Source organism: Kogia breviceps, chromosome 4 (genome assembly GCF_026419965.1).
Source record: "Kogia breviceps isolate mKogBre1 chromosome 4, mKogBre1 haplotype 1, whole genome shotgun sequence".
In the NCBI taxonomy this organism is placed as follows: domain Eukaryota; kingdom Metazoa; phylum Chordata; class Mammalia; order Artiodactyla; family Physeteridae; genus Kogia; species Kogia breviceps.
Window position 1 is genome coordinate 174567984 of NC_081313.1, and position 10414 is coordinate 174578397.

Genomic DNA, 10414 nt, shown 5'->3' on the forward strand with positions numbered 1-10414 from the left:
CATACCTCACAACACCCTCAGAAGTGGGTGCTGCTATTATATGCACTTTACAGATGGGGAAACCGAGGCACGGGGGTGTGGAATCCCTTTCCCAGTGTCACACAGCTCACTAGTGACAGAGCAGAATTTGAACCCGGGCCGCTGCCCCTAATGCTATGAGGCTAAGGCAGGGTTTCTCAATCTTGCTACTGTTGACATCCCGGCTGGATAATTCATCGTGGGGGCGGGGGTCTGTCCTGGGCATTGCAGAACTTTCAGCAGCATCCCCAGCCTCTACCTACTCAGTGCCAGAAGCAACGCCCCCCCTCACCTTAGTCTTTTTTGTTTTGTTTTGGCCGCACCGCATGGCATGCGGGATCTTAGTTCCTCGACCAGGGATCGAACCCAAACCCCCTAGGGGGTCTTAACCACTGGACCGCCAGGGAAGTCGTTCCTCCCTTCCCCCCGCCCCACCTTAGCCTTGACAAACAGGAATGTCTCCAGCGGTTGCCAAATGTCCCTTGGAAAGCTGCGGGGGGGAGGGGTCGGCAGCAGATCGCTCCCATTTGAGAACGACTGGGCTAAGGCAACTACCGACAAGTTGATAGCGTGTAATGGTATATTGAAGATACGCTAAAATACATAAAATGAGTAATTAGCTCCTACTACGTACTGAGTGCTTTGGATCTGTTAACTCATTCCTCACAGCAGCCTTATGATGTGGGGTCTAAATGTTGCACAGAGAGGTGAAGCCGACTGCCAGGAGTCACGCAGCTCCAGGGTGACGGAGCCAGGATTCAAACGCGTAGATTGCTGAATCCTGCCCACGCTGAGCGGCCCGCAGCGGGCCGCAGGTCGCTACTGCGCATGAGAGGACCCGCGCCTCGGCTAGCTCTCGGCCGGCGCCCCCTGGCGGACCAAGAGGGAGGGGGCGGGGCCTGGCGGCAAACAGGCGGCGATGACGCAACGCGCTGACTCATTCGGCCCCCGCCCCCCGGCCCGCTATCGCTTGGCCATTTATAGAATCCGCGCCGGCTCTGAAGTCACTGCCCAGGCACGACGGGGGCGGGGTGGGGGAGCACTTGGCTTGCCCCCAGACGGGGCAGCCCGGGGTCTCCCTAGGGGGCAGCCCTTTTTGGGTCCGTTTGTCCCTCCAGTTCTGGGTCGGTGTCTGTATCTCTTGAAATGTCTTTTGGTCGTTCTGTGCCCGTCTCTCAGCGTCGCCTAGCCTTTTTCGGTCTCAGCCTTTGTCTCTCTCTGCGTCTCTATGAATCTGTCCATCTCCCTGTCTCTGTGTTTCTCTCTGTCCCCATGTCTCCTCTCTCTTTATCTCGCCGTCTCTGCGTCTCAGTTTCAAACTGTTCCGCGCCTCTTGGTCACCGTTTTTCTCTGTGTCTCTCTGTTTCTGTCTGATGGATGGGGGTAGAGGCGGAGAGAGGGGACTGATCCCATCCCGAGGCCCCAGCCCCAGGGGACTCCCCCATCACTGGCTGCCCGGTGTGCAGACCCCCGTCTCAGCTCCTATTTGGCGCTTTCTAGGCCGCAGCCCCTCTGTGCCTCAGTTTGCCATCTAAATGAGAAGGATGGGCTTTAGTAAGGAATAGAGTTTCTTTTCTCGAAGAGTCCAGGACAGTCATAAAGGAAAAGCTCTGCCTTTCCTCAATCTTAGGAGATTCCCCCAGAAACTTTCTGACTCGCAGAACTAACACACACACACACACACACACACACACACACACACACACACACACACACACACACCTCTGCTCCTGTGTCCGGCAGAGTCTCACCCCCTTCACTTGCCTATCTTGGCAGACCGTGTCTGCCAGCGCCCCCAAACCCACCGCCTACCTAGCTCTCCCTTCCCCAGATGCCTTCTGTTTCTGGAGGGCTCACTCCATGCCAGGCACTGTGCCAGGCACAATCTCACTTAATCCTCACCACCACCCTCTTGAGGGGGAAAGTCTTAGACCCCTTTTGGGGGGGGATTGGGGTGGGGCGGTGGGGCATGTGGGATCTTAGTTGCCCCACCAGGGATCAACCGGAGCCCCTTGCTTTGGAAGCACAGAGTCTTAACCACTGGACCGCCAGGGAAGTCCCTTAGACCCTTTCATAGATAAGGAAAAGGTTCAGAGAAACCAAGTCACTCTCCCAGGCTCACGCTGCTCCTGCTGCTTCCACATCCTTCCACATGTACTTCCTGAGTGCCCAAGGGCACTCTCATATTTATAGTCCCTTCTGCCTCGGCACATTTCCACAAGATGCCTGTGAGCCCTCTCCCTCATTTCCTCTGCTCAGATGTCCCCTCTTCAGAGAGGCCCTCCCTGACCACCTGCTCTAACGTATTGTATCCCACACCCCCAGACTGTGAGAGGATGGGCAGGAGGGAGCTATTCACTTAAGTGTTTGCACCTGACAGTGGGTACAGACGTCTGCCTCCATAAAAACTTCCATTTGAACAAGAGATTTTTAAAAAGCCCCCTCGGACTTCCCTGGTGACACAGTGGTTAAGAATCCACCTGCCAATGCAGGAGACATGGGTTCGAGCCCTGGTCCGGGAAGATCCCACACGCTGCGGAGCAACTAAGCCCGTGCGCCACAACAACTGAGCTCGTGCTCTAGAGCCTGCGAGCCACAACTACTGAGCCCGCGTGCCACAACTACTGAAGCCTGCGTGCCCTAGAGCCCGTGCTCTGCAACAAGAGAAGCCACCGCAATGAGAAGCCTGTGCACCACAACGAAGAGTAGCCCCCACTCGCTGCAACCAGAGAAAGCCCACATGCAGCAAGGAAGACCCAACGCAGCCAAAAATAAATAAATAAATTTTAAAAAATAATAATAAAATTTGAAAAATTAAAAGCCCCCTCCACAGGACTTCCCTGGTGGTCCAGTGGTTAAACGTCTGTGCTTCCACTGCAGGGGGCGCGGGTTTGATCCCTGGTCGGGGAACTAAGATCCTGCATGCCGCATGGCGTGGCCAAAAAAAATGAAAAAAATAAAAATAAAAGAGTGGCCTGGATTGGCAAAAAATCAGAACACCTCATAACAACAAATGCTGGGGAGGCTTAGGGAACATCGGTGATGGGTATGGGCAGTTTGTTGATAGCTTTCAACATGATAAGTGTCCTAACTTTTTCTGGTGGTTACTTTTACATGTCAAGTCAACTGGGCCAGGGGGTGCCCAGATACTTGGTCAAACATTATTCTGGGTATGTCTTCAGGAGTGTTTTTGGATGAGATTAATATTTGAATTTGCAGTCTGAGTAAAACAGATTGCCCTCCCCAATATGGATGGGCTTCATCAGATCACTTGGAGGCTTGAATAGAACAAAAAGGCTGATTCCCCCGTCCAGTAAGAAGAAACTCCTCCTGCCCGACTGCCTTGAGCTGGGACATGGGTCTTTTCCTGCCTTCAGACTGGAACTGAAACACACCAGCTTTTCTTTCGTCTCAAGCCTGCCAGCTCTTGGACTGGAACTTATACCATTGATGCTCCTGGTTCTCAGACCTTTGTTCTTGGACTGGAACTACATCATCTCCTCTCCTGGGTCCCCAGCTTGCCAACTGCAGATCTTGGACTTGGACTTCTCAGCCTCCATAATCACATAAGTCAATTCCTTATAATAAATCGTCTCTCTCATATATATCAATATATATGTATATGTACATAATTTTTTTTTGTTTTTCTGGAGAACCCTACCTATGTAATACACCTTCTGAACCAGCAAATCTCTTTTTTAGAATATTCCTAAGAGGTACAAGTGTAGGTATGAAGAATCACATTTATTGAAGTGGTCTTTTAATAACAAGTCACCCAGTAGATCTATCAACAGGGAACACATGAGATAGACAAAGATGACAGCAGAATATGCAGCACTTTGTTTCAATTAAATAAAGGCACTGTGGTGCTGTGGTTAAGAGTGTGTGTTGGGGGGGGGCTCTGGATCCGTATTCCATGGGTTTAGGGCATACCCTGGTGCTTCCTGGCTGTGTGATCTTGGGCAGGTGTCTTAACGTCTCTGTTGTTGAGTTTCCTCCTCTGGAAAATGGGCATATTAATAGTTTCTGCTTCAGTAGGCTTGTTTCTTTTTAACTTTTTGTTTGGAGATAATTTTAGGCTTACAGAAAAGTTGCAAAACAAATAGCACAGAGAGTTCCCAAATACCCTTCACCCTGCTGCCCCTACTGTTGACATCTTACATAACCATAGTACGCTTATCAAAACCAAGAAATTAACCTTGGCACAATACTATTAATAAACTACAGACTTCAGTTTTTAAACTCATGTCCTTCTTCTGTTCCAGGACCCAACCCAAGATCCCTCATGGCATTTCGTTGTCATGTTTTCTTAGACTCCTTGGTTTGTGACAGTCCCTTAGTCTTTCACGACCTTGACACTTTTGAAGAGTACTGGTTAGTAATTTTTTATAGCCTGTCTCTCAAGTTGGTTTGTCTTGATTAGAGTGGGGATTTTGCGTTAGTGAGAAGGATCCCAGAAAGGTGATGTTCCCTTCCCATACCAAGGGCTTCTGATGTCACTATGACTTATTGCTGGTGATGTTTACCTTGGCCCCTTGGTTAAAGTAATGTCTGCCAGGACCCTCCACTGTGAAGCTATTTTCTTTGAGTTGTTTTGAGGACTGCATGTTAAAGGGTCTACATCAGGGCTTCACACATACTACTGGGCTCTGTGTTTAAAAAAAAAAAATACCCCCCCCAAAAAAGTACATGTCTGTGTTTGAATCAACTACTTCTGGAAGGATAAATTAGAAAATGAGAGCCGCAACTGCCTCAGTAGGAAGAGGAACAATGGGAGCTGTAAAGGCTGCGGCCAGGTTTGTGAGCCCACCACCGCCCACGCGTGCCTTCACCCAGACCCAGCTAAGCAGATCGAACTGCGCCTACTTATAGCTGGGCACGCCCAGCAGAGGGCAGTAGCACTCCCAGCAGCTGCCCACGTGGCTGTCAACGTGCTGGGGAGGGTGCGCAAGACCTCCTGGACCGGCAGTTGATTGGCTGGAGAGCCTCTTAGATCGGCCAATCACAGGAATCTCGATAGCAGATGTGCTGCGGCTGCGCAGAGTCGTGGAGGCATCCTAAGGGCTGTTGAGTATCTTTCTGTCCTCCTGCCAGCACCCTGTGTCATGGAGGCCAAGAGATTGCAGAAGTGGCTTTATGGGAGCGGAGAAACGTCGTCGCCTGGAGCCTCTGCCACTGCCAACCCCCCATTTTATGTGCTAATCTGTTGGGGTCATTAAATAGCCTAAAACCAGGGCTTTCTGGGGGAGCCCAGGAGCCCCCCCCCCCACTCCACTCTGACCTCCTCGTATTTCCCTCAGTTCACTCCACTCCAAAGGCCTTTGCACTTGCTCCTTATGCCCAAAGTGTTCCCCAAATCTCCAGATGGTTCACTCACCTCCTTCAGGTCTTTACTCAAAGATCACCTGCTCAGTGACACCTTCTCCTAACCAGCCAGTTTCAAACTGCAAACCCCTCTTGCACCTCCTCCCTTTTTCTAATTCATTGTTCTCTGTATCACTTATCATTTTTAAGTAGACTTTTTCAAAATTGTGGTAAAACACATAGCATAAAATGTACTATTTTTAAGTGTACGATTCTGTGATATTAAGTACATTCATGTTTTTGTGCAGCCATCACCACCATCCATCTCCAGAACTTTTTTCATCTTCCAAGACTGAAACTCTGCCCCCATTAAACAGTAATTCCCCACTCTCCCCCTCCCCCAACTCCTGGCAACCATCATTCTACTTTCTGTCTCCATGATAATTTGATTACTCTCTAGGTACCTCATATAAGTGGATTCATACAGTATTTGTCCCTTTGTGATTGGTTTATTTCACTTAGCATAAAGTCCTTAAGGTTTATCTATTTGTAGTATGTGTCAGAATTTCTTTCCTTCTTAAGGCTGAATAATATTCCATTGTATGTATATACTATATTGTGTTTATCCATCCATCTGCTGGACAGTTGAGTTGTTTTGGCTATTGCGAATCATGCTGCTATGAACATGGGTGTGTGTCTATCTGTTCAAGTCCCTGCTTTCAGTCATATACCCAGAAGTGGAATTACTGAAGCATATGGTAATTCCATTTTTAATTTTTTTAAGGCACTGCCATACTGTTTTCCATGGTGGCTGAACCAGTTTACATTCCCACCAGGAGTGTACAAGAATTTCACCTTCTTCACTTGTTAGATTCTATTTTTTTGATAATGGCCACCCTAATGGTTGTGAAGTGTTTACATAGACTTTACAAGTATATCATATATATAGAAAAGTATACAAATTATAGCTCAATGAATCAATTATCACTTTAAAAATATATATATTTTTTTTCCGGTACGCGGGCCTCTCACTGTTGTGGCCTCTCCCGTTGCAGAGCACAGGCTCCGGACGCGCAGGCTCAGCGGCCATGGCTCACGGGCCCAGCCACCCTGCGGCATGCGGGATCTTCCCGGACCGGGGCACGAACCCGTGTCCCCTGCATCGGCAGGCGGACTCTCAACCACTGTGCCACCAGGGAAGCCCAGTTTAAAAATATTTTTAATTTAGATATTACTTAAAGTAAAATGCACACATCTTAATCGAGAGCTCAGTGAATCTTTATATACATATACACCCATGTAATCACCATGCACAGCTCAAGCTATAAAATATTTCTTTTTAAACAATTCTTAATCTGTTTACTAATATCAGCCCTTTTGTTAATTACATGTAGCATTTTACATTTTTACTTCATGAAAATATACCCTTTCTTGGAAACAGATTCTAAGTACTTGGGGAACTTAAATTTCCTTTCCTTTTTCAAATTAATTTCATATTTCTTTCTGGATCTAGCACACAACACGTATTTGTTTCAATTAATTTGTTGAATTAATGAAAGTATTCTGATGCTTTGTTTGAGATGGCAGAATGACAGAAGGCATAAATCTAAATACCTAAATTAATACACGGAACACAAAGAATCAAGCTCTACACACAAGCAAAAAAGGGACTAAACATTGCTGTTAATTACAAAAGGTTACATGTTCTATGTTCAAAATCACTGAAGATTCACAAGATGATAGACAAAATCATATCCTAAACAGTTCTGAAGTTGCACCTAATATTTTTTCAAGCTGCATATAGTTATGAAAATATTTCTATAGAACATGGGTCTTTCGGACTTCCCTGGTGGCGCAGTGGTTAAGAATTCGCCTGCCAATGCAGGGGACAAGGGTTCGAGCCCTGGTCCAGGAAGATCCCACATGCCGCGGAGCAACGAAGCCCGTGTGCCACAACTACTGAACCTGCGCTCTAGAGCCCGAGACCATGTGCCGCAACTACTGAAGCCCACGCGCCAAGAGCCCGCGCTCTGCAACAAGAGAAGCCACCGCAATGAGAAGCCTGCGCACCGCAACGAAGAGTAGCCCCCGCTCGCCGAAAGCCCGCGTGCAGTAACAAAGACCCAACACAGCCCAAAATAAAAACAGACAAATAATTAATTAATTATTTTTTAAAAAGGAAAGAAAAGAACATGAGTCTTTCTTCCGTCTCCTCCACGAGCATGCCAGCTACCCCAGGTCAGGAATCTTTTTTTGTTTTGCTTACTGCTTTTCCTCAACACTTAGAACGGTGCCTGATACAAAGGAGGCTCTCAATAAATGCTTGTGTTTTGTGTGTGTGTGTGTGTGGTTTTTTGTTTGTTTGCTTGTTTCGTTTTTTGCCGCACCACCCAGACTGCGGAATCTAAGTTCCCCGACCAAGGATTGAGCCTGGGCCCCTGGCAGTGAACGTGTGGAGTCCTAACCACTGGACAGCCAGGGAATTCCCTCAATAAGTGCTTGTTGAGTGACTCTGAGCCTTCTCGTGATGGGGTGGGCACAGCCTCAGGACCCTATGCAGAGCTTCCCTTATTTTGGTCCTGGGTCTGAGGCTGCAGCAGGATTGAGGGAAGCTCTTCCAGATTGCTTCAATCCCTTCCCACACCCTGCTCTGGGGCACTCTGAGAGGTTCCCTAGCCTCAGGCCCCGGACAGGATGTGGTATATCCATAGAATGTTAAGGATGTCCAGGACCGCAATAGCCAAGGTCATCACCCCTCGAATTTTAGAACCATATCACAGTGTTGCCAGCTATATAGACTCCAGCCATGGCCACACCAGCAAGGCCATTGGTGAGCTTTGGGGGCAGCTCACCATACTCAGGAACCAACTGTGGACAGGAGAAGGGGGGGGATATCAGGAGTGAAGGAGAGGAAGGTGAATGCAAGAGAGGGTCAGGAAGGCCCTCACATGGCCCCCAGACCCAAGTGCCCAAAATTGACAAAAAGCTGTGACAGACACAGATGGGCATAGAATTCTACAAGGTAATGCAGCCTGTCCCGGGGCTGGAGAAAGAGGGGCGAAGGCAGTGGCAGGGTAATTAGTCGGGCATGCCGAAGGCGGTCACATGGGGCTGTCACAAGGGACCGTTTGCAGGCTTTAAAGGTTTGGGTGAGCTTCAGGAACATTCACCCATTCGTTTACTCATTTTTGTAGCTAACATCTATTAAGCACTTCCCGTGTTCCAGCCTCCGTCCCTAATGCTGGGGACACCACACCAAACAAACAACCAAAATCTTCCTGTCCTCTTGGAGCTTATGGTAACCAAGCCCACAGGAGATGTTCAACGCATGCGGGCAGGGTAGTGGGAGAGGTGGTGTCTCCAAGGGTCTTTACAGAAGCAGGAGAAGCCGAAGAGAGAAACTGCATGATAACACGGGAACAACTGATCCCTGTTGTGGAGAATCACCGCCAGGTCTGAAGGGAGCAGGGTTCAGAAGTGGACAGGGGATTGAGGGAATGTGACCCCCAGTCGCACACAGCTGGACCCCATCTACCACAGAGCAGGTCACCAGAGTCATCAGCCACAGTCCATGGGATGGGAGGAGTGGGGGCACCACTGGACCCCCACTCTGGACATCTCTGGACAGGGCAGCTGGGGGGTCTGGCATGGAGGGGTCAAGGCCCAGGTCTGGGCTCTGCCTGGGCTGAGGTAAAGACAGACAGTGGGCTGGCCCATGAGGCTCCTTAGCTGGGGCAGCCTCGCTCAGAGAACCTTCCTGGAGGGATCTCTCCCTCCTCTGGACATCCTCAGCAGTATCCAGCCCCTTTCCCCATGCTGCCGACTCCCCCATCCCTAGAGGAGCCTAGAAAAGGGATGGAGTGAAGTGGAGAATGTCCACTTGGGCCCAGCTGACCCTTACAGAGTAAGGTTGATGTTGATTGTCTCCACAGAGAGCAGGTTGTACCAGCAAAGGGTACTGATGGCCAGGGAGAGGAGGATGGCTACACACCTGGGGAGTGGGCAAGGCAAATTAGGCCCCGCCCCTCTCTTCCGCGTGGCCCCGCCCCTCAAGCCCCGCCCCCGCACCACCTGGAGTCCCACTGGACAAGTCTGCGTGAGTCCAAACGCGCTCCCAGGCTGGCAGGAGGCTGCTGAACGCGCGCTGGCTGAGCGCCTAGGAGCTCCTTTGGTGCAAGACGAAGCCAGGAGGCTGAACCACGGTGGGTGGGGGGGGGCCGCCATAGAGACGGGTAGGGGTGGTTATTGAGCTGTGGCTGTGGCCACGTCTACGCTTCGGGCACCTCCTCTGCCCGGAGGCCCAGCTCCTACAGCCAACGGGGCAGACGCCAGCTGCACCATCTCCAGTGTTGCCATACCCTGAGGCAAGGAAATTATCTGGGGATCACAGGTCTGCCACACACAGGGGAGAAGAAGTAAAATCCGGGGACCCAGACACTGCGTCTCTCACACACACTCGTGGGTACAACCAGCGTGAGTAGACCCTGGAAATCAGACACACAGCCACACACAGATACACTCAGGGAGCTACAAATACAGCGACAGCCCCCAGTATGGTTGGGTGGACAGTCATACACAGAGGCATGTCCCTATGCCACACCATTGTCACACACACAGACAGATCAACACAGTCATAATCGACCAATATTGAGGCACCGTCATAGACACACAGTGTCATATACTGTCACTGACACATCGATGGTGGGGGGCACCCATACAAGTCACACCCATACCAGTCAGAGACACACAGTGTTACAAACACATACCAATGGTTGGACACAACTACACAGTGGAGTCCCACAACGTCAGAGACCATTCCTCGACTTGGCATGGTCAGACCTTTATACCATTGCTGGGACACAGAGGCACACACAGTCAGAGACACACAGGGTGCCATGAGCACAGCCATGCACACATGAAGTCAGAGATTCATACAGTCACAGACACACACTGGTACACACAACCACACACAGACCAATATGGGGTGTAACAGTCACATGCGTTTTCACAGTGGGACACAATCATTTATCCACAAGTTGGGAACACATGAGGTGTCACAAACACAGTCATCAATCCACTGGTGTTCAGACAT